At 34.5% G+C, this 26,727-nt stretch overlaps 1 long non-coding RNA gene across 1 annotated transcript in view; it reads right to left on the minus strand.

The window, feature by feature from the left end:
- Positions 1 to 14,504: 14,504 nt before the first annotated feature.
- Positions 14,505 to 26,727, minus strand: part of LOC117217497 (uncharacterized) — a 288,454-nt gene continuing 276,231 nt past the window's right edge. The window contains exons 5-6 of the long non-coding RNA XR_013033409.1: positions 20,717 to 20,854; positions 14,505 to 15,410 (exon numbers count right to left, since the gene is read on the minus strand). This is a non-coding gene — a long non-coding RNA (uncharacterized LOC117217497). The remainder of the gene's footprint in view (positions 15,411 to 20,716; positions 20,855 to 26,727) is intronic.

Consider the following 26,727-nt stretch of genomic DNA (forward strand, 5'->3'; position numbering starts at 1 on the left):
ACCTAAACGTTACGAAATTTCCCATCAGACGCACCTAACGCTGCCATTTTCTTTTTTTTCCCGTACCGAGCAACGGAAACCCCGGGCGAGACTAGTTTCAGCTACGGTTCTGAACAGAAGTTGTAATTAATGCATCGAATGTGAACATTGGGTGCAGCAACAAATACCTCGAAAGTGAATGTTAGTTGCTATAATTGTGCTTCGCATAATTACCTTGGATGTGAACATCAATTGGAATAATTGATTCAAATTTAAATGCAATAATTACTTCAGATATGAAAATTAGATTCAATAAGTGCTTTAGGTATGAAGATTAATTAGAATTGAGAATTAGAACATTAATTGCAGTATTTTCATCGGATATGTGCATTAGCTACAAAAATGATTGTGGATGTGAACATTAATTTGAATAAGTGTTCCAAATTTGATCATTAATGTCAATAAATGTTCCAAATGTGAACCTTAGGTGCAATAATTGCTTCTAATATTAATATTAATTATAATTGAGAATTTTAAGCCATTCCATTTCTGATGTGGACATTAGTTGCAGTAATTGTTCCTGATATATATCAATTAATAATAAATGGAAACATTAATAGTAGCAGTATTTTTATTGGATACGAACAATAGCTGCAATAATTACCATGGATGTGAGCATTAATTGCAATAATTGCCCCAAATGTGAACATTAGATGTAATAATTATCTCAGATGTGAAGAATAATTGCAATAATTCATTCGAATGTAGATGCAATAATTGCTTTAAGTATGAAGATTAATTAAAATTCAGAATTCGATACAATTGTACTTCTGATGTTAGCATTAATTATAGTGCTCACATTGATTAATTACATTAATTTCAATAATTGTTTCAAACATGAATATAAATTACAGTACTTAGATTAATTAATTACATTAATTTTAATAATTGTTACAAATGTGAACAATGTATTCTGACTGATTATTTCACATATGAAAATCGAATCGTGTAATTGGCTTACATATAAAAATTTTGTTGTAATTACGAATTCGAACACCAATCGCAGTGATTTCATCGTATGTGCACATTAGCCGCGATATTTGCATGAAATGTAAACATTCTACGCACCGATCGTTTCAGAAACAGTTATTAATTACACGTAAGAATCTAAATCGATTCCACGTCTGGCGAGAATTCTAATTGCGCTATTCCCATCAGATATGAATATTGGCTGCACTAATCACCGCGTATGTGAACATTAATTTTAATAATTCTCATCGTCCGTAAAAATCATTTAAAATATTCGCTCGAATGCGAACATTAATTTTGATTATGAATACGAGGCGCTCCTGTTTCGGGTACGAATATTAATTTAAATTACTAATCTCGAACAATTCTGACAGGAATATTAATCGTCTCCATCGGATATGAACATTAGCGGCTATAATTATCTCGAATGTGAATGTACTGCAATGTTTGCTCGCGAACGTCAACATTAATCCTAATTACGAGTACGAAGCAATTCTGCATCGTATGCAAATAATAATAATAATAATAATAACAACAATAATAATAATATATTATAATATATATATATATATATATATATATATATATATATATATATAATAATATATAATAATATATATATAATAATATATTATATATATATATATATATATATATAGAGAGAGAGAGAGAGAGAGAGAATAATTAAAAACCAGGAGACAATTCTTTTTTCCGGTCCGAAGATTAATTGCAGTGCCCACTTCGGGCCCAAACAAACATTAGCTAGAATAATTACCTCGCATGTGAGGATTAGCTGCAATAATTGCTTCGCATATGAACATTAATTAGAGTACATGCCGCTGGCATGGGCATTAACTGCAATAATTGCCTCGAATATGAGCATTTGCTTGCAATAATTGCTTTCGACATGAACATTAGTCAGAATACTTGTTGCCGGTACGAGCATTAACCGCAATAATTACCTCGATGGCGAACATTAGTGAAAACGGCTGCATTCCGCGGTACTATGTACCCCGTGGTTCGCCTGGATTCAATCTTCCACGACCTTGGGGCGCTTTACAATGTCATTTGAATAACCGACTGGTAAAGGAGCACTTGAAATCAAAAGTTACAAGAAACGCATCAGTATTCCTCGTTATTAGACCGCGCATGTTCATGCAAATTTAATACTCAGAAATATGTCAAATATATGCTAAGCGTATGTAAAACATATGCAAATTCTATGTAAAACATATGCGAATTATATGGAAAAATATATATGGCTCGAATTAATGTGCAATAAATGCGGAAAATACAGGGAAATTGTGTGGAAAATGGTGGCAATATACGGTCTCGATGGCAACCACGACTTTTTCCGCCACCGTTACGTTATTATGATATGATAATGAGCGAGGGCATGCCGGGAAGTGTAGCGCAAGACTTGATTCAAAAATATTTTCCGTCATTTGCGTGCAAAGGTCATCTTTGTAATGTAATGTAATTACATACAATTATTATAATTATGGGCATTTGCGCGGCATTTCAACCACTTTTTACGAAGTTTTACGATCTTCCGCATTTTTCATCGGATTTAAAATGCCTAACTGGTTTATTCTGGCATATTTCGAGACATCTTAACGTTTTGCAGTTTCTTCGTCCAATGTACAATTGTTCGCGGTCTAATTAAGTAGAACCTGTTAAGAATGAAATCATTTTACTCGAAAAGAGTGAGTTTTGACGTTAGATCTGCGGATGTTGATTCATTGAAATTTAAATGAAAGATTTATTATTAAATAATTCATTGGAAAAATTTCTTACCCTATGTAACGAAAAACTTAATCTTCACTTTCGGTTTCAAAATTAGAAATGAATCTGTCTCTTTTTTTGGTTGGAGATATATAAGGAAGATCTTTACTGCTCGAAAATTCAATTCCATCTTTCAATTTCGTTATCACATTTGGGGAAATTATGTAATAGTTAATTGCACATGCACCGATGCAGTTAGAAAAGATCTGAGGGCCTGCGAATGTAGTGCAATTCGAGCAGTCCATGTTTCTTCTTTGGCATTTTTTCGTAAATGCGTTAACAACGGAGTTACGAACTGAAACAATTGCGTGGACCATTCTGTATGCAATAATTTTTCTCTCATTGTCCCTCAGCTTGGAAACGAAAATTGACAATTTGTGTCCAGGAGATATGATTACGATAAAATGGACAATTTAGGAAGATGAGATACGGTTATAGTAAATTCTCCCCAATTGTCCTAGAACTTGTAAACATAAATAGACAATTTGGGAAGAGGAGATACGATTACAGTAAATTCTCCCCAAATGTCCTTCAATTTGTAAACAAAAATGGACAATTTGGGAAGAGGAGGTACAATTGCAGTAAATTCTTCCCAATTGTCTTTTAACTTGTAAACAAAGGAGGACAATTTAGGAAGTGAAGATACGATTGCAGTAAATTCTCTCGAGTTGTTTTACAATTTGTAAACAAAAATAGACAATTTGAGAATAGGAAATTCGAACCTTGTCGCTCATTTTTATAGTCACCGATCGTCAACGACTATAAAAACTATACTATAAACAATTATATCCCCCTCTCCCTAAATTGTCCACTTTCATTACCATATTGAGGGACAATGTGAGAGAAATTATTATACTGTAAATTCTCCTCAATTGCCCTTCAACTTGTAAACAAAAATGGACAATTTGGGAAGAGGAAATTCGAACGTTGTCGCTCATTTCTATAGTCACCGATCGTCAACAACTATAAAAACTATACCATAAACAATCACATCCCCTCTCCCTAAATTGTCCACTTTCATTACCATATTGAGGGACAATGTGAGAGAAATTATTATACTGTAAATTCTCCTCAATTGCCCTTCAACTTGTAAACAAAAATGGACAATTTGGGAAGAGGAGGTACAATTGCAGTAAATTCTCTCCAGTTGTCCTACAATTTGTAAACAAAAATAGACAATTTGAGAAAAGGAAATTCGAACCTTGTCGCTCACTTTTATAGTCACCGATCGTCAACAACTATAAAAACTATACTATAAACAATCACATCCCCTCTCCCTAAATTGTCCACTTTCATTACCAAACTGAGGGACAATGTGAGAGAAATTATTATACTGTAAATTCTCCCCAAATGTCCTTCAACTTGTAAACAAAAATGGACAATTTGGGAAGAGGAGGTACAATTGCGGTAAATTCTCTCCAGTTGTCCTACAATTTGTAAACAAAAATAGACAATTTGAGAAAAGGAAATTCGAACCTTGTCGCTCACTTTTATAGTCACCGATCGTCAACAACTATAAAAACTATACTATAAACAATCACATCCCCTCTCCCTAAATTTTCCACTTTCATTACCAAACTGAGGGACAATGTGAGAGAAATTATTATACTGTAAATTCTCCTCAATTGCCCTTCAACTTGTAAACAAAAATGTTCAATTTGGGACAGCTGACACGATTATTCGAGCCTTGCGTCTCGTTTTTTTAGTCGCTGACAATCGACGACTATAAAAACAAGATGCAAGGCTTGAATAATCGTATCTTCTCTCCTCAAATTGCCCAATTTCGTTCCCAAGCTGACAGACAGTGTGAAAGAAATTACTGTATCTGGAATATTGCATTTTGGCCAATTTCTTACAAAAAAAAGGTCGAAAATTGGACTATCACAGGTCACCCAAGGTCACCGAAATCTCCAACGTTACAGGTCGGAGAAACTTCCTGTTTACCCGCGCAAAGGTTCTTGCCGTTCGGCGATTTTTCATGTTCGGCGTTAGTGGCCCATAAAGTTCTGCCGCGAACAATTAAAATGGCCGAGCCTCTGCACGGATGTTTATGCGTTTCGAACAGCGCGGAAGAGAGATCCGTTTGGTAATGGGGACGAGGTTGAGGGGCACTCGCGTTAGTTGCGCGGGTGACGTCTAGTTGACGGTAGCCCGACAGCCATTACGATAATAGACGATACATATGTATGCGAGGTTCTGGATTCATAAGCGAACAGGGCCGAGCTACTTGAGGCCCATGTCAGGCCTCGCTCGCCGCGAGTTCTCCTCCTTATGCAGAGCAGGGACGATTTCCCCGTGTCTGAATGGCTTGAATAATATACGTTCGAAGTTAATGGTCTCCATTCAAGGTGCCTCTGCCCATGCCCGCTGTACAGGCCGGCTCAGGCGAGTGGAACGGGACAAGCTTCTCTTCTCTTCTCTTCTCTTTGCCTCTCTTCTCTTCGTTTCTCTCTCTTCTCTTCCCTCTCCTTCCCTTCCCCTCTTTTCTCTTATCTCGCTCTTATTGCGATCGCCTTCTGCTTCGAAAGGAATGCGAAAATGTAAATGTACGTCAGATGAAATTGAACTTCGATCGGGGAAGCAGACGATATTCTGATAAATTGACGGCGCGGCGCGAGTGATATTCTCGTCCAAATGAAGTGCGCCGGGGTTGTAATGTATGGCCACTTAGCGGCTGTTTATGTCATCGTTCTGCTGCTTTTGCGTCCGCTTCGGAAATGCAGATACTTCGAGTTATTGCGAAGATTCGTCGCAATTCTCGGGCTTCGCTTGCTGGTGGGAAGATTGCGAAGGATTCATTGTTCCGTCAGGGGATTCGTGCAAAAGGGAGGTTCGGCACCGAGATTTTCCCGGCTTTTTATTTGTTTCTGGTATACGTATTCGCAGGCGATGTTGATTTTTTTAATTGGAGGAAATTAGAGGATGTTTAAGTCACTGGTTTGCTGGTTTTGTTTATAAAATACTGATATCCGAAGTTTGCAATTTTTATGTACTTTTATAAAGATAAATATTTTAGGTACATTATTTGTAATAGATAATTTGAAATCAATTTTATAGTCGTTGTTGAGAATTCTGTGCAACATTAATTATTACATGGTGTAGTATATTGAAAGTTAAGGGTGTTTAAGTTACTAGTTTGCTGGTTTTGTTTATAAAATACTGATATCCGAAGTTTGCAATTTTTATGTACTTTTATAAAGATAAATATTTTAGGTACATTATTTGTGTAATAGATAATTTGAAATCAATTTTATAGTCGTTGTTGGGAATTCTGTGCAACATTAATTATTACATGGTGTAGTGTATTGAAAGTTAAGGGTGTTTAAGTTACTAGTTTGCTGGTTTCGTTTATAAAATACTGATATTTGAAGTCCGCTTTTAAACACTTTTTCAAGGACATATACTGTACATTATTTCAAGTGAGCAATTTGAAATTTTTAAATCGAAAAATCTTTAAAATCGGAAATTAATTATTGTATGATATAATATATTGCAGTTTCAGAAGGTTTCATGTCATCATTTTTCTGGTTTTAAATAATTTTATAAAATACAGATCTTCAAAGTGATTTTATAAATTTGTCTAACATATATTTCCACAAGCGAAGTATTTCAAATATAAGTTACTTAATTTGGTTGATGTGATGTACCTTGTGCAAAATTAATTCTTGTATGGCAAAGTACATGGAAATCTCAGATGTTCGAAATTGTCATAAAAATTCTTGTGCCACATATTTTTGCTAATAAAGCGTTTCAAAACAATTGCTTGTTATAGTCGACATTTGGTATCTCGAAACATAATTAATTAATACACGACTACTATTATTGCATGGCAAATTAGTGCAGCAGGTATTCATTCATCAGCTAGTTAATTACGAATTTGTTTAAAAAAGAAAACAGACGAATTTTACAATTTCTGCTAATATTTAAAAAATTTTCAGATTTAATCGTTGGTACAAAGTCTTAAAAATTTTATTTATTGCAAATCTTATCTTAGAAGTCAAAGTCCTAACTTTATCAATCTATGTTTTTCCTAGAATATTATATCTAGAATGCTTTTATACTAGTACTGAACTTTTTTCTTATTATATTAACGCTCAATTACAATTAATTCCCAAAGGGAATTATGAGTAATTCTAATGACATGGAGTGTAGTATACAGGGTATCTCAAAATTACGTCACTTCAGCGGAATGAGAGGTTCTTGAAGTCATTTAAAGTAACTTTTTCCTTAGCGAAAATGCGATTCGCAGCTTCGTTAACGAGTTATTAACGAAAAACAGTGACCAATGAGAGGCGAGATCAGCTGGCGCGAAGTGGCCGAGCCAATGAGCGGAACTGGGCCTCGTACGCTCGTTGGCTCGGCCGCCTCGCGCCAGCTGATCTCGCCTCTTATTGGTCACTGTTTTTCATTAATAACTCGTAAACAAAGGTTCAAATTGCATTTTCGCTAAGGAAAAAGTTACTTCAAATAACCTCAGGAACCCCTCATTTCGCGGAAGTGACATAATTTCGGGACTTAGTAGATCACTTTGGATTCGCTTGTCAAATCTTACTATTGATTATTAAATCCGTAGTTTAGATCCTAGAATTGAATTGCGAGAGAATATCCTTGTCTCGAAAATTCATTCGGGAAAACTGCGCAGAGTTCAAAGTTCGAGCCCGTTGCAGCTTCGCGAAGATCCTGCAAAAGTAATCTCGCTTTGCTGAGTGAAATCTGCACTTTCGACACCACCGAGTTGCTTTTTCCGAGAATATCGCTACGACGGTAGAAAGCGGATGGGAAAGTGAGGAGAATCGATTAAAAAAATTGTTGATTGGAACGTCTGAAAAATTTCACCTGTTGCAACTTTGCGAAATGTCGGCTTCTACATATTACGACCGAGGAATTCGCCTGATAAGAGAAACTCCCAATGCAATCTTCTACTTGTACATCACGTTCTGTCGTAATTGGCCGGGCTGTTGCGAGAGGTTTCGTGGATTGTTACTTAATAATGATTACCGTTGAAGATTGGCGTCGATGTTTTCGCCTGGGGCATTCGGTGCACGAACGAACGATTGTTTCGTCTAATTAGATGAATTAGCGTTTAGGCCTGGAACAACGCGAGCTTGCATAATTATGCTAAAGCATCGATATTCTGCCGTATCGGTATTATGCCATATCGATATTGCGGATTATTTCTGTTTTAATTAACGATACAGTGCAGTGATCTATCACGATGGGAATTCGCACGACGATCTACACAATCTATTAGGTTGATACAGAGATTGTTTATTATAAATGTTTTCTTGAACATTACGTTCCCCGAATCAGTGGAGATTATCTTTAAACCAAAAATAACACAATTGTTAATTACATCAATTTTTGGAAACTTCGATCTCGTGTTAATTTATGTTAATATTTTCAACTAATCGTGATTTTCTCACACGACTGAAATTGCTTTCGCAAGAAAATCGACTACACTTATTTCAAAATCATTGAAATAAAATAGCTTTCGATGTGAACACTTTTGTTGTTCAACTTTAAATTTCTAGAGTCAAGGTCACCCGAAGGTCATAGTGCAGCAGTTCCTCGAATTCATTTTTTCATTGCGAATAACCCTGCGAAGTCAAAAATACACGGTGCCGTTTAAAAAAGTCAAGGTGACCTTGAGCTTTAGTCGAAGAACAATAGTTTTTAAAACTTGTTATTTATCAATATATAGCCGACTAAATATAGATTAACTTTTGTTCGAAACGTTTTCTCGTCTGACGGTCAAAAGTGCTCGAAAAATCATGGCGACAGTTACGTGCCACACCCTGTACATACAGGGTGACCCATTTATATCGATCCAGTCAAGTATCTTTGAAACCGTCGACGACGGTAAAAAATGTTTCAAACGAGATTTGAATTCGAATTGTTTCGAAGATGTTCGACCGGATCGCTTTAAATTGTTCATCCTGTATAAATTATGCCGGATTTTCGGGGCTCTGACCGCGGTGCGCGCCGCCGTAAACTCGAAAACGGCGAAGAACGAAAGCAGAAAATAGTTTGTTAGCGAAGCAGCCGAGTTTCTCCATATGCAGCGGCCAGAAAAGTGCTCGCACGAGCATGTCGTCGGTTTTTCGCTGGCGATATGCGCGATACAGACGCGCTTTCGGCGAGCCGGGGGCTGCTGGGAAACAATGGGTCCGGATATGCTCACGGGTCGTCGTTAAGAATACGGAATCTGCTCTATCGGACGGTATTGCATATTATCTGGCCTGCCAGGGGGCATTGGTGGTGAGTATGGGCGAGCCAGCGAATTATCATGGTAATCACAGAACGGTAGCCGCTGGTACCGAGAGGTCAGACCGATGCCACGAGATTGCGCTGGCCCATGGTGCTCGTAGGTGGACACACACCGGCCATGGTATTCAGAGGTATCCTGCGGTGTGCACGGATAGCTGCAGCTCCTTCTGCTTCGATTCTATTTCTGGAGGCTCTCGGATAGGAAATCGAGCGGCTGCTCGTTCAAATGAAATTGAGGCTGCTACCAGCTACCATCTGATGTCCTCGAGGACGGATTTTCGAGGACACCGCCAGCTGCTACGGAGAAACGAGGGTCTTTCGACCATGTTTTATTCTGAAACGCTTGGGATTGAGAGCTGTTGCAGTTGGGTTTCTCGAAATTTCTATGTTCGAAAGGAGAATTTCGAATTGTCAGTGGAATTTTCAAATCTCATGGTTCTTCTGGTTTTGGAAATGCTTGGAAGGCATCTCTTGTCATCGATTATCGAGCTTTATTTATTATTTATCTTGTTTACGTTGCCGGTTATTTTATGGGTATAGTCATACATATTTTTGTAAGAATATGAACATTCGAATATATTTGCATAGCAATTAATTTATTTCTTATTTATGTTACCAGTTAGATTATGGATACATGATACATATTTTTGTAAGAATATGAACTTTCGAATACATTTGTGCAGTAATGAATTAATTTATTATACATTTTATTTATGTTATCGGTTGTTTTATACAGAATACAGTGATACACATTTTTTGTAAGAACATGAACATTTTAATATATTTATACAGTATTTAATTTATTTGTTTTATTATTTAATTTATTTATTATTTATTTTATTTATGTTACCACTTGTTTTATAAATACAGTCATACACACTTTTCGTAAGAATATGAACATTTTAATATATTTATACAGTATTTGAACAGGTGTTTTACTATCTTTAGTAGAAGGATTATGCTGCAATATAGTTTATGGAATATGAGTAACAAAATTGTCAAGGTTTCATTAAATATTAAGGAATTATAATAGATTTTGATGTATTGAAAACGATTTTAAAAGAGGTTATGTTCCTTGTCAGTTCTTTTGATATAAATATTCCAGTATAATTTAAATAATATTTAAACAAGTGCATTGGTATCTTTGATAGCATCAGTAACAAAAGCGTCAATATTTCAATAAATGTTAAGTAATTATCATAGATTTGAATATGCTAAATACGATTTTAAAAAATGTCATTCCTTATCTGTTCTTTTATTTTAACTGCTTCATTACGAATAGTTCTGATTCTGAACGAACGAAAGAGTTTTCAAATTTGAGATTTTTCGTTTGCTTCATCTCCAAAAGCTGTCAAGTATATTTTGTCTCAAAACGATTCTACAGACTGTCCAAAAATATTATGCAAATATTTTTATAATATTATAACTAGTTAAATATGTTTAAATAACAGTAGCATATTACTGTTTGAGGTTAAATTCTCTCGGATATTTTCTAATTGACTTTGAAAAATACCAATCTCGGTTAAAATTCGATTACATCATACATGTTTCATATTCTTTACCAATGAACCAAAATATAAAAACACAACTGTGTTTTTCGGGATAGAACTTATTTTTTCATTCCACGCATTATTTATCATTATATTTGATTTTTTGTATTTATGAAATAAATCATTCATAAAGACAGCAATATTTTAAAATTTCAATTTTGTAGATTTAAACTGTGTTCCTATTATTTTTAATCAACCGCAAGAATTGTAAACATCCTGAAGGATTACAATTTCTAATCTGAAATTATTAATCAGCGAAACGTTTTAATTAGTTTATGAAACTAACGCAATTGTAATTATTCAAAATTTATAATTGGCAATAGATAAATTTACTAGTTAACGTACATGTATCTGTCAGTCGCAATAATGACAAATTCGAAAATACAGAAACCATTATTCCGGTAATTTTCCATATTTGCAATGTTGAAGATAAATGCGTAATTATTTAGAATTGAATACGTGCATCGTGGATTGACCTGGGATCGGTTGAATGCTAAAACAAAAGCTTCGGATTGAGAGTCGCTGGTTACCTGCGGAGATAAGAAAGTCGTGATCCTGGGTAGAGCAGCACCGCATCGTAAGAGATACACATCTCGAATGCTCCGAATTAATAAATAATAATGTAATATTGTTGGCCGGCCTGTCTCGACCTACCGGTAAACTGCCGTGCGGCACGGATTGGTTACAGCTCGCAAAGATTTCGCTCGCATATTCCACGCACGTATCCGCACTACATTACAAAAAACTATGTATCTATATTTTCTGAAACTAATTGCTCAGATTTACTGTTCAATTAATTACCACGGAAAAGTAATTTCAACCTTTAATGACGCACAAACAATTATTTACACGTTGAAGGATCAATCAGTTTTTCTTATTTAATCGTTTCTAAATGTGTGAGTCACGTGGATTTTATTCAATTTATATAATTATTTTATTATTATTCAATTAGAAAATAGCCCAGATGTTTTCTAAGAACTTCCAAATGGTACTTATAACAATGTACAGTCAATATGAAAATACATACGCTGTTTTTAATCTACGATATCAAACGATGTCAACTGTTTTAATTATTTATAACTAGGATGTTCAATGTAAAAATCCGAAAAAATTTCTCAACATGTGACTCGCAGATCTGCAAGCGTTACATTTTTTTCATAATTTTCATAAGCACCAAACAGAGCAAATAATCGAAAACCTGATATTTCGAAATCTTCCTATAACAAATCTCATAGTGAAGTTATGGGGTTTGCGCTTGATGCAAATAAATGGCTTTGAAGAGAGCTTTCGAATGACCTATTGTCAGTCTGATTCGATCCAGCAATTTTTCCTGAAATCCCACATTTGTCTGCAGCCTTTGAGCAAACTTCGGTAACTACAATAAAAATCGTGGAAAATATTGCAGAAACGTGTGGATTCCGAAGTGCTGCGTGAACAGGGTTGCAGAAAGGGTGACGTGTGGCATGTCAAATGTCGAACTTAAGGGGATAAGGATCTCGTGGTGATCCTGCGAGGAGGCTGGAGGTTGTCGGTGTCGGGAGCGCTGGCGCATAGACTCATTACCGAGGCTGCAGAATACGCGCAGATGCGCGTATCTATTCCGGACGACGCTCTATTATACCGCGAAACAATGGTGCCGTGGCGCGACCATGACGTTGCCGAGAAATAGTTGGTATGTTAAGGACCGGTAACATGCCACTTCATAGAGCCGCCATATAATGGAATATAATCGGCATATGGTGCACTGGCCAAGAAACACGAAACGTCGATTCCGTTTCCGGTATTTCTACGATCATTCGGGATACTCTCGCGATTCCCTCCAGAGATGTACAGTCGCGCGCAGAAATGTTCGAACGAGTTAGAACCTCGATTATACGAATTGACGATAGCTAAACTATTTATTACGCGAATATGTCTCACATATAAATAACGTGGTAGTCTCTATGTAGAATGGGATTTATTGTGCAAGTGAAAATTTTATTTAGAACCGTAACTCGAAGCTTCGTTAAATATAGTAATAGTTGAGATAATATTTTCCACAACTTTGATCTGGAACGTTGTGATTCGGGTGAGATTTGCAATTTTTTATGGAAAACTGCAAAATGCTATTTGAACGCAGTTTTCAGCATTGTATGGAGTTAAGTTAACCCTTTTGCTTCACATTTTTTTAGTGCAGATAGTGTGGAGATTGACAACGATATACGACGTTAAAATTACCATAATATTTCTGGCATTGATCTGGAACGTTATGATGCTGGTTAATTTTTCGATCTAATTTAGAAAAAGAAATGAAAAGCGATTTCACAGTGATGTTTATTGCGTTCTATTAAATAATACTTGTCTTTTTAGTTGCTATTTTATCAATACAAATATTTAGAAAATTGTCGAAGATGAACACTGTCAATATAACCGCAATTTTTTCAATAATAATTTTAAAACGAATAAAATTACATAATACTTCAACCGATCCTGAAAACCGAGATTAATTTCGAACCAATCTACGTATCTAACTTTATGCTTAAAAATGTATGAAAACATTTTTCCTATTCGTAAAAGACAGAAGAGTTTACAATATACAAAGTTAGCTCAAAGGCTCTAAACATATGTGGAATTTTAAGAAAAACTGCTGGATCGAGTCAGACTTATAGTAGGTCATTCGAAAGCTCTCTTCACAGCCATTTATTTGCACCAAGCACAAACCCCATAACTTTACCATGAGACTTGTTACAGGAAAATTTCGAAATATCAGGTTTTCGATTATTTGCTCTGTTTGGTGCTTATGAAAATTATGAAAAAAATGTAACGCTTGCAGATCTGCGAGTCACATGTTGAGAAATTTTTTCGGATTTTTACATTGAACATCCCGGTTATAAATAATTAAAACAGCCGGTATCGTTTTACAGTTTGTTATCACACCTTAGAAACAGAAGCATTTTTATATTAACTGTACATTGTAGTATATATAAGTGCTATTCTGAAGTTATCCCACATTTTTGAGACTACGTTCCGATCGAATAATAACAAAATAATTATACAAATTAAATGCTTGAAAGAAAAGCTTCTTCGCTGCGGACCGATGCGTTTGTCTGCAGTCGCGACGCATACTTCTGAATTCGTTGCACCCTTATCAGTCACGTTGCATCGATGCCTTATTGGCCACAGCACAGTTCCAAGCTATGAACAAAAACTTTACGCAAATCCCGATCATCGCCGTTGAACGTGATTTATCGATCGTTCGCATAATCTCAAGCCTGCCAGCGACAATCATTACATTCTTGGACGTGCTAAAATTGATTAAGACTGACAGAGTCTGCTTGAAAGATGAATCATGCTTTAAGACGTAATCGCGGGGTATTAAGCCTCCCATAAATAACTGTGATTTACGAGTGATAACTAATTTTCTAGAACAGTCATCCCATTTCGCTTGCGGAGCCACCATTTCGAGACGGTAGTAAAGTTAATGTCTCATCTGTACGTTTATCTCGTCAATTTGGTCTACGACATCACCTGCCGTTATTTCTCTCCAACATGGTCCAAGAAAGTTTTAATGTAAAACGTGGTTCAATTCCATTAAACAGAGTAACAAAAAAAGAATCGTATCTCGATGTTTCACGATTTTTTTCTACTTTGATTGAAAAAGCTGTATAAATGTCTTTTACATAAATACTATATTCGATACAATTAATTTTGTTATTATCCTTTATTTATTTGTATATTTATTATTTACACGATATTAACGTATAAAATATAAATAATATTTTTTAATTCGACTAGCTTAACTAAATATAGTCACATGGTTTTTTAATCATTGCAATCGTGAAGAAAATGGGGTTAATAAATTAATATGTTATTTATTTAATAATCTATGGTAATATATAATACTAAATCCGGAATAATAATAATAAATGTATTTATATGTTATTAACATGTAACTACTATTATGAATAAAATATGGTTCAACAGCAAAAATATTAACAGTTAGCTATTGCAACCGCCTTCAGATTGTTGACGATGAACAACAAATTAAATATTTTATTTCATTCATGTCCATTGACTGACAATCTTCTAATGTTTTCGTAATAATCTGCGTAATCTTTTGTTCATAATAACTTCGTTCTTACACAATTTTCTTTACTGTAAATTACTATTTGTTCTTACACTCTTCTTATAACAAATATGTTTATTGACCACCCAGAAAGCTATAAGCCAGCTAGTACAACACGACTATTAATAAACAGTCAATTTTACTCATTTATAAGAAAAATATGTCGATAAAATTGAAATCAGTGAACGGATTTAGAGAAACTAAATATGTTGGTATATTAATTCCAACTAAATAAAATTACCAAAGGTAAAAATCAAATTACACCTGCCTCCTATATTTTGCAATCAGACAGAAAATATTTTTATTTTGCACAAAGATCCGCAGTCCGCTTACCAATGATTAGATTTTATGCATTTATGGTAAACATGATGTACAAAATAATGAAAACATAAGAAGAATTTATAATGAAATTGTCATACTATTTTTACTTATTAGAATGATTAAAAGGAACAATTTGTTTCTGCTTTTTTATTTATTTAATTTCTACTCCCCGCAATCGCCTTGGAAAATTTCCATTTCGCACGAAGATCCGCAGTTTACTCACCAACGATACCTGTAAAATAGAGCGCCGGATGTTTCAAATGAGCCCCGAGGTCGGCTGATTTTTCACCAGAATATCGCTAGATTTTCTTCGCCTCTCGTTTCTTCAGCCATCCGAAGCGAAAAGCTCGAAGTGGAAACGTTCCGGCGAGCCACTGCTAATTCAATATATCGTTTAGAATTTCGTAATTGAATTCGAGCCACAGAGATGGAACGTAACAATCATAAAATAGTTCCAATATTCATCGGCAACGGTTTATTATACGTCCGTAATAACCGGATAGTGTGCGCCGGCGAGATCTCGGCGTGGTTAGTCGGCCAGGATCGTTGGTTAATATTTACAAACACATTATATGGAAGTGCAATTATTTCGAATAACTCCGCGGTCAGTGTTTCGCTACCTCGGGTCACGAATTTAATGTGGAACTTAAATCGAAAGCATATACGAACGCAAACAATTACCGGAACCATTCATTTGTTCGTTGCCCGACGCGTTCCATTCGCCGTGATTTAGGCACTCGCTTTTAATGGTCGCCCGTAATGTGATAATTATTTTGCCGTGTGATCGTATTACGCTGTTCAAAGAATTTCTACTTGCTCTCGCTTCGTCTTATTATCAAGCGAGCTGTTCCGTCGATCTATATACACCGCGGCGAAACTAAGATCTTTCTGTAAGTTGAAACGCTTAACGGGCGTGAATTTTCCGATTTGTAAAGATCGTGCATCATTGTCGCATTCAATCCGGACGGTAAATATTTCCGAGATATAATGTGATCTTGAATAATGACTTTCACAAGCCGGAACATTTTTAATACAACACTTCGCTTCCTCGATTTGTTCTTCGGGTAATTTTGTTTGCGAGGGCAGTCGCTCCTCTTTTATCGCGAAAACAATCCGCGACTTCGTTCGAAGAAATCTTCTTAACCCTAGAAAGATAACCATATGACAACGTACGTAAAAGATAACCATACGCTTCAGAGGCGCATGCTTTTCTAAAGCGTCAATTTTATAGTAACAATGGATATTTATTTAAGTTAATCTAGTCATTTTAAAGGTTTGGCATTATTGTAAAAATAAAATGCATTTATATTATATTTTTTTATATTTTAAGTAATTTTAAACTTAAATCACTAGACCTCTATGAAAAATTAACAAAAATCAACAGTCTTCGCAGGCGCCTCTGCGACGTAGGTCATCTTTCTCGGGTTAATTACTTGTTCTGATAACTTCATCGCTTTCGTTGAATTTTAAGAGGAAATATTTTTTACACGTTTTAATGAGACGCGATTCAACAGGGACATGGTGATGCAGTCTATGCTTTCGCAAAATACGATCATTTCCTGTGTCCCTTTTACGTGAACGCGCCTAATTTTTGATTTTTATTCATCTACTTAAATAACTAAGTCTCTTATAATACGATCCTTGATGCCAATAAGCGTCGAAGGCTTCTTTCTGATCGTCTATAGTACACACCGCGACAAAACTATAAGACGCTCCCGAATTTCTAGCGTTTTTTAAAACCAAAGACGTGCACAAAGTTTTTGTATATGAATATATACAGAGAACCCTTTCTGTAGTAACGTATACAAAATTGACCAGTATTCTTGCTGTTTTACAGTAATGGTAACAATTTATAAGAAAAACGGGCGCGACGAAACTATAAGACAGGTGGAGTTTTCTCTAAAAAATCAACACATAGAATCCTTTTTGTTACTTCGTAATAACGTGTATTTCCATCCTTCCTTTTTACTGCTTTCAACATTCTTTATGGTAAAGATTTGTACAGTTTTTGAATAGTGTTTTGTTTCAAATTCTTCCATGTATATCCTCGATGAACTTTTCTTAATTCTTCTATGGCGTTAAATTGCTTTCCTCTTGAGTATACTCTCTCAGCTGGCATTCCCGAACAGTTTTCAATTATATTCAAATCCTGCGATCTTGTTGATCATGGTAAAATATCTATATTTTTATCTTCGAGATAAATTCGTGTTATTCTTGCAGTACGCGCAGCTGCGTTATCTTGTTGAAAGATATACAGTGTTCCCCGGAAAGAATCATCCGATTTCAAAAATTTATATTTTAAAAAATTACACACAGAAAATTATAATTCAAACACGAATATAACGGGAAAGTGTGTGAGTTTTTGTTTACAAGTGTTCAATATGACTTCCTTTCGTTACACGTATGATATCATTGCGATATGAAAGTTCTTGCCAGACACGGTGTAATGTATCTCTGGTAATTGTTTGTACAGCATCACAAATGCGTTTTTTCAGTTCATTTACGCTTGTAGGTAAAGGTGGTACAAAGACAAGATCCTTCACAAATCCCCAAAGGAAGAAGTCGCATGGGGTTAGGTCGGGTGATCTCGGAGGCCAACTGTGTAGAACCATATTATCGGATGAACTGCGACCAATCCAACGGTTTGGTACATGAGAAAAAAATAATAAGAAGTAAAACTCGCACATTTTCCCGTTATATTCGTGTTTGAATTATAATTTTCTGTGTGTCATTTTTTAAAATATAAATTTTTGAAATCGGATGATTCTTTCCGGGGAACCCTGTATTTTCGCTTAGCTATTTCGTTTGCATATTTCGATAGTTGCCTATTAACGATATCCACGTACGTTCTGCTATTCATTTTTATAGAAACAAATTCAATATCCGTCTTTCCATAGTATCTTCATAGTAGCTGCCCACATCATAATACTACCGCCACTCATTTGCCGCCTTGGCTACGCAATTTCTTCTTTTCTCAGATCAGGAGAATAATAATTTAGGCCGTCAGTAAATTAAAACGCTTTTCGTCAGAAAAGATTATTTTCTCCCACTTTTAACGCCAATGTACCCGATGTTCTGCAAATTTGGCCGGTTTATGTTTATCAGTTAATGGCGATTTCTTCTTCGTTTTAAGCCTTTTCAAATGCTTGGAACCCTTTATTATTCTCTGCACCGTTCTCATACTCGCTCTCACATCGGATTTCGTTGTTATTTGCCATGCTGTCATTGTAGAATTCGAAGTGCGTCATAAAATTTGTCACCTTCATCGCACAGTTCTTGATTTTGGACGACCACCGGGGTTATTTAAAACATATTTTTCATTACTTTTTAAATAGTTATAAACTACGCAACAATTTCTCCCTAATATATGAGCCGTTTATTTTGAAAGTGGCATAAGTCACTTTTTCAAAAAAATCGAGTTAATGGTAACACTAATTACAATTGAACGGTATCTTTTCATTTTTTAAAAATTTGCAATCAATAAGTTGAGAACTATTGAGATTTGTTCGAGAGAAGTTTTGCTAATTAACGGTATAACAAACATGTTTATTTTGAAAGTGGCGTAAGTCGCTGTACTCAGGAAATTAATTGCGGGGCTTAGTGTAAAAGAAATAGAAACGTGTGATAAGTGTGTGTGAAGTATTGTTTTAAATTATTTTCAGTATTTTTAAAAAAGTTGTGATCACTGGACTTATTTTTATAAGTGTGAAAGAGAATAGTGCAGTTTTGTAAATTATATTATAGTGATGTGGCGGCTACCTCCAGACCCGCCAGCAGATGACTATAAAATGTTTTATAAACTAACTTTAGATGAAAAAGATGAATTTCTAACTTTGGATTTGTCACCAAAAAGAGGAAGACCTAGGCGTTATTCACAAATGGAGATGGATCCGTTATACGCTGGATCTCGTCCTGTTTCTTCAGCAAAATACAAAGACATGATGGACTTGCTTAATTATATACCCCCAATATACCACAGTTATTTTAAAAACTTGAAACAAAACACGATTTCCGAGGACTTAATCACTCCTATTGATGACGAAAATTAAATTGAACTGATGTATTTTCATATAACTTACTTATACTTATGTTTGAAAATGTACTAATTATTTTTGTATTTTATGAATATTAAAATAAAAAATACTTAAATCAAACCTCTATATTAAATATGTTCATGGTATAAATTATTATTATATATGTAATTTATTCAACAATTTTAGTAAATCACTGTCCTTTCAAAACATCGCTTCAGTAAAATACGTCGGACAAAACTAATATATGTCAGTCATTTTTCTAAACTATTTATTTTGAAAGTGGCTTAAGTCACTTTACCGTAATGAAAAGTGGTGATTTTTTAATGTTTATACGAAATTATTTATACTGAGAAAAATATCAGTATCCTGAGATAACAAATACAAGTAAATCTTCTCGAAAGTTAGCATCCATATTTTTAAACGTGTCAAAACGCAAACCCTTAAATATCTCGACTTAAAAAGTGACTTATGCCACTTTCAAAATAAACGGCTCATATGGGCATTTTTTCGCATCGAATAGTTTTCCTTCTTTAAATTGTTAATTATATTGATCTCCGTTGCATTTAGTTTATTTCTAATTTAATACTGCACACCTAATAACAACAACTGAAAACAAAAATCTCTTTTCGCAGTGTTTAGTTTGCCGTTGGTATAGTTTTGTCGCGGATCGAGTATTTGCATTTCATACAACTGAGCGACATGCTTTTTTAGAGTATAAACGATAATACTACCAGTGAAAGAAACATAAATTTCTAAGTTACATAGAACGTTTCACAATGTTCGTGAGTGTATTATAGTTTCATCGCAGTGTGTAGCTGGCTGTAGTACAGTTTCGTAGAATTCATTGCAATAAAAAATGACTCTTGTACCTGAGCAAGGTACTAGGTATCCGAGGTACAATAAACTGCATTTGCTTTGCTTTTCGCGTAGCGTTTCACTATTGGACCGCAAAAACTCGATCGTAACGGGAAGCGGACGCGTATTCAGTTAGTATTTTGTGCGACTGCAAACTGTTCGAGTGATTATCTTTCCTCAGAGAAAATTTGTATGAATCACGAAGGTCCTTACGAAAGAGAAATATTTGAAATATTTCAACTAAAAAAAATGCATTTGTTGCAGCAATGCTAAAAAATATACAGAATATAATTTTGTTTTCATTTACATAAACAATGTCGTTATTATTACTATAAGGAATTTAATGTACATTGGGATGTGTCGCGGTCTTTATTTTTTTAATAACAATAAGAGGGAGCTTTTAACTTCGTTTTCCAAAAAAAATTTTCCAAAAAGAATGCATTCAGATATGAATTAATAATAAAAATTAAATTCATGTACAAATTTGTAAAAAAAATTAATTTCATGCAGAAATTAATAACAAAAATTAAATTCAAATACATATTTATAATAAAAAATTAAAGCAAAACACTCTAAAAATCTGGAACTCAGCCGGTGTTCCTAGTATCAAAAACAAAATCTTAATGAAATACCAATTTCCGAGTGTTTCGAAAGTTCTCTAGCAGAAATCATGCGATTTTCGTGCGAAGAAAATATGAAATAACTATTCAGCGAAGTTATAGGATGAACTGATCCTCGCTGGAGGGTGCAAGCTTCCGGTACCGACGCGTGTGAGGAGCGCAATTGCTTACCGAGCGGTCACAAGTCGTCCTCGAGCTCTCGGAGCTGGCTCTCGTTCCTTCCGTTCGCCATTTCTCTTTCTACCGGCGTTTGATTCTCGAGGCTCCCCGCTGGGCTAGGTCAGGCTCGCACCTGCACGGCACCTGCGCCTGCAAAAGTTCACAATACGCTTACCAGGATTCATTTCTTACCGTTAGATCGCCTTATTGTTTACCCTTCCGAGTTTAGAGATCGTCGAATCAACAGTTCTTTTAATTTCAGAATTTTTCGCGATTTGTAACAACAATTATTATGTAATTTAATAGTTATAATATAATTGCAAATAGTAATGTTTAGTGACAACCAGAGAGATTGCGGATGTTCATATAATATAAAAATTGGACATAATATTTTCAAATTGTTTAAATACGTTTTTACTATCTTGCACACATTTTTGGCATACATGCATAAAATCCGCAGTCTAATAATAACTATTATTCTCATTAACACATTGACGACCGCGCCGAAAGCATCTAAAAATTTCATAGAATTCAAGTATTTTAATCAATTAAATTAAACTTGCGAAGCAAAATTGTATAACATCGACAACTATTTCAACATTCTTACCAATTGTGAATCTTAATAAAATGAAGAAATTTTTATGGATTAGCATGGAAATGAAATTTTAAATAATTTCGTCATCCGCATACGGGTGACGCGGCAGTCAAAGTGTTAATATTCGGTCATAATATTATTTCCTCATCTTCTTACCAATTAAAAATACACGAATAATTTTTTGCTGACAGTGACATTTATTAATACAGTACAATTTAAATCAAAAGTTGTCACATTTTCACTTTGTATTCTATCATTTTTATTTAAACCAGTTATTTCTCGTATGAATACCTGTACGAATAAATTCTTATTCGAATAAAATCATATTCGAACGAATTCTTATTCGAATAGAATCATATTCGAACGAATTCTTATTCGAATAAAATCATATTCGAACGAATTCTTATTCCAATAAAATCATATTCGAATAAAATTGTATCCAGATAAATCGACAGTGTCGAATACAAATTCGTTCGAAACAATTTTTATCGAGATAAATTTTTATTCTAGCGAATATATATATATATATAAATATATCTTTTGTAAAATATCGTATAATATTTTATATAAATTTCGAATAAACTATCTTTGAAGTGAATCAACAATTCCAGGACGACGAAAACCGCGTCGAAGCGGAAACGAACAATTGTTAAGAAAAATCTCGACGATTTTCATGCGACGCGAATAAAATCGATCGATCGATGCAATCACCGCGGATAATTTTCAGGCGTCTAACACAATCGGCGTTGCCGCATCCCGGGCAAAAAGCGCGAGTCGAACGCTTTCTCGATCGATCGGCTGCAATTATGCAACGCCCGTGGCGAGGCGCACCGATGCAACACAGCCAGAGCACGATGCCATCGGTAAGCCATTCGGTTTAATATAATTATATCTGCCGTTACAGTTTATCAGGAGGCATCGAAACGCCGATTAGAATCGTACGAGCGCGCGTCGGCCGGATCGACCGCGGCGAATAACTGCGATTATTTACTGAACATGTCGGCAATGAAATCCACGAGGTAATACGCCGGCCTCCTCGCGCGCGAATTCATTTCCCACAGTTCGAACCGTTATTGCGGTAACGACCCTCGTCCGGCGAATCCGTATGATGATTCTTTGTTTACCCACTTTCCCTTTCCACTGAGAGAACCGCGCCGGGACAACGAAGATTTTCGATGCAGACATTGGACAAAATTACGTCGCTTGTGTCACACGAGTGGGGATCTGTCAGATTTTTTTTGTAATTTTTGCGAGCACCCGTCAGGAAACAAGAGTCGAATATTGATATTTCGATTTTTGGCTGTAGCTATTTTGCTAGGAAAGATATGGGGATGAAATTTGATGCGAATGAATCGTTTCGAAGTCCGCTTTCGAATGACCTATCTTGAGTTTAATTTGGTTAGAGGAGAACTTTTTTAGTTCTTTATTTTTGTTGAGCTTTTGAGCTAATATCGGTTATTCTGCTTTTTATATTGGATTGTCTAGGATCCTGGACATAAAAATCGGAAAAAATTAGGTAACATCAACCCTGTTGGTCTAAATTTGCGCTATTTTTTCTAGAATTTCTGCAAGCACCCAGGCTCGTTTTTATAGTTACCGATTGTCGACAACTATAAAAACGAATAGAATAAAAAGAGAATTTACTGAATGTACTTGTTACAGTTAAATACAATCAACTTTGACAAGCATCGAAGAAATTCTAACAATTTCCTATCGGTCACTCAAATTCAATTAATTTTCGGCGAGTGTCCGAATACTTTTAGCGGGGAGTGTATATGAAATACTATCTTTCGCCACACAATTAGGGAGAATTTACTGTACAAGGAGATTCAATTTTGCAATGAAAAATCGTACACCCATGAAACTGTAGATCTTAGTGGAGTGATGTCATATTAACACGATAAAGATGAGTCATATTAACTTATTTAAACTTCATTTAAGTCTGGGTTAGATCGTGGTTGGGTCTGAGTTAAAACTTCCAAATCTAGGTTAAAAAATGACACTATTGATTAGGAGTACAGTAAATTCTTCCTAATTGTAACGCTCGTATTCTGCATAAAAATATAAATTTCTATTAAAAATCGATTACAATTTCAATTTTGATTAAAATCTACTACAATTCAAATTTTTATTAAAAATTTATTACACTTTGAATTTCTATTCAAATTCACTATAACTCAAATTTATATTAGCATCTTATTACAACATAAATTTATTTATATTGGAGAGAAACTTTTTATAATATAAATTTAATTATACTAAAAACTTATTATAACACAAACTTACTTGTAGTAAAAACTTATTATACTATAAATTTCTATTAAAAATCTACTGCAATTTAAGTTTCTATGAATAATCTACTCCACCAAAGCTAACTATTATAAAAATTTATAATAATTTATATTCTCATTAAAATTCTATTAGAACTTAAACTCTTAATACAAAATTATTATAATTAAATTTACCCTTATTTGATCGTATTTATAATTAAAATTTATATTAAAAATCCATTACAATTTAAATTCATATAAAAATCTATTATAAGCCTCAAATCCGTTTTAATAGTTACCAGTTGTCAACAACAATGAAAATGAGCCGCAAGGCACGAATAATCGTATCTCCTCTTCTTAAATTGTCCATTTTTATGCGCAAACTGAGCGCGAATTAGGAGCAAAATACTGTACAAACTGAGCGTCAACTATATATAGACACGCTTCGACCAGAAATCGTTAAATGAATTTAATCATTTGAACATATATTGATATAAAAATTGCAAGAAACTTAGTAAATTCGGTCTCGTAATTTTGATAAGAGGTAATGCGTATTAGTCAGCGAAATTAGTATTTCAGCGCTCGGCACGGTTAGTGTTAAAATACAGTTGTCCGTGTCCCGAAGAAGATGATCGAAGAACCTGTTGGCCTTCTGAAATTACATGATGGGAATTACGAGATACTGCATTCGAAAACAGTGAAATGAATACATCTTCTGCTTGCTCGAGACAGTTGGAATACTTGTCTCGGCTTGATGGAAATCACACCATAAAGATTTGTCATGCAAAACGCTGGGTGGAAGCACGGTCCGAGGGTTGCAGAACTAATTAAAATAAAGGTAAAAGTATTTTAAATGCAGGCCGAGACAGGTTCCGCAACAAAACATGTTGACTCCGTCTTTATTCCAGTGGCCGACATAGAAGATTGTCTTCGCGTGTTTCTCAAGCTGTTCTGCCACTTGAGAAGGGCGTGCTACCTCTATCGATTATTTAAACAATCCTTTCGACCCCGTGTTTATGCTGTGGATTATATTTCAGGAGGTCTGATTACAAAATGGTACGAATTTCTTTTTAAATTTAATTTACGATAGACTTTTGATGTGAATGTAGATGGAATAGATTTTTAATAATAGTTTAAATTATTGTAGATTTTTAACGTGAATTTCGATTGTAAAAGATTTTTCATACGAACTTTGATTCTAATTGATTTTTTATATGAATTTAGATTGTAATAGATCTTTAATACAAATTTTAATTGTGATTAGGATCAAATAAGGGTATATTTCAATTACAATTAGGATTAAATAAGAATATAAATTATGATAAATAGTATGATAATAGTATGATAAATAGAAAAAAATAATAAGGGTATATTTAATTATAATTAGGATTAAATAAGAATATAAATTATAATAAATTCTTAATAGCAAGCTTTTTTTGGTAGAGTAGATCATTCATAGAAATTTAAATTGCAATAGATTTTTAATAGAAATTTATATTATAATAAGTTTTTAATATAAATAGGTTTATATTATAATAAGTTTCTGATATAATTAAATTTATATTATAATAAGTTTCTAATATAAGTAAATTTATGTTACAATAAGCTTCTAATATAAGTAAATTTGTTATAATAAGTTTCTAATATAAACATAGATTTTAAATAAATAGACATAAAATAAATTCAACAACAAAGGTACAAAACTAGTAATAAAAATTAAAAAAAAATTTGTCCTTACAACTTAATTTTATAAAGCGTTCTGATACCAATGTTATATTGTATATATTATCTATATTATATTATATATTATTATTTTTTATATATATTATATAGTTTATTTATATATATTATTATATATTATATATATATATTTATATTATTATATTATATTAGTTTATTTATATATATTATATATTATATATTATTATATATATATTTTATATATTATCACAATGTTGCGTGAAAATTCGATGTATTGTTATAAATTTTTAATCACGTACGCAACGTTTTATACGAAATCGAAAGTTTTCTTTACATCTACGTACTCTAATATTACCGTAAAAAAGGATTTCAGAGAAGTTATACCGGCAGTCGCGTACTTTCGTCAGCGACTGTACTTTTACCAAAATAAAATGGCGAAGATTATTCGTACTGGATAATCGGGCATGCTAGATCAACATGTGGAGAGAAAAAAAGGCTCTGTCCCATTTTCACCGACTGACAGTGCAAAATAACTGGCAGGCCGGCATCCAGGGCAGACTGTATGGCCAGGGTCTCGGCGCTGGGGTGCGTTGATTTCGTAACAAACGAGGCGAACGAAGGGAAAAGAGAAAAATGGCCGCGTCTAGAAACAGCTGCAAATAAACACGCATGGATCAGCGGTAACCGGTCCGGCTGTTATTAGCGAATATGCAGAGGAGATAATTGGACCCTCAGGGAACGCCTCGAGGAATTTTAACATTCTTAGAAGAACCGGCCTTAACGAAATCTGCGTTTACGCATCGGCGAGCACTGATGGCGCGCTCGCAGGAGGAAATGTTAGATAGATAAATCTTCCGTACGGTATTATGAGATCGCGGACTAATGCGTTAAGGATATTTATATGCCCGTGCTGCTGCGAACCAGCCCGAGCGAATAAGAGATCTGTTACTCCCGTTACAGCGAGAACAGGAGCAAACCGAGCGACGGTGTATCGACGAGTCGACAAAAGTCAGAAAATCGAACTGTCAAATCTCGTAACTAGACTGCGCCCATTTGATGCATTTACGTCGAAAGTGAATAGATCAATCTCGAAACGGTGAAACCGTTTAGAGACTCTAAAAATCTTAATTCTGTTATTTGCAATTTATTAATATTATTATGAAAAGGAAATTAATGTTTCTGTAGCGCCTGTATCGTGCAATTATTGCTGACAGGTTTCATTTCGCATAAAAATCCGCGATCGCGACTCGTAACTTGTCCATCGTAAAATATTAATACCAATCGCAGTTTCTAACATTACTCATAACTTTCACTGAGTTCATCAATTTCTCGTTAAAACCCGGGACGTAACGTTTATTACAAAAATCCGTAGGGTTTTTATACTCTTGCCAATGGCGAAATATTTGTCCGTTTTTTAAAGCGTGACAGGTAATTTTGACACGTGGATAAAAAATTAT

Source organism: Megalopta genalis, chromosome 5 (genome assembly GCF_051020955.1).
Source record: "Megalopta genalis isolate 19385.01 chromosome 5, iyMegGena1_principal, whole genome shotgun sequence".
In the NCBI taxonomy this organism is placed as follows: Eukaryota; Metazoa; Arthropoda; class Insecta; order Hymenoptera; family Halictidae; genus Megalopta; species Megalopta genalis.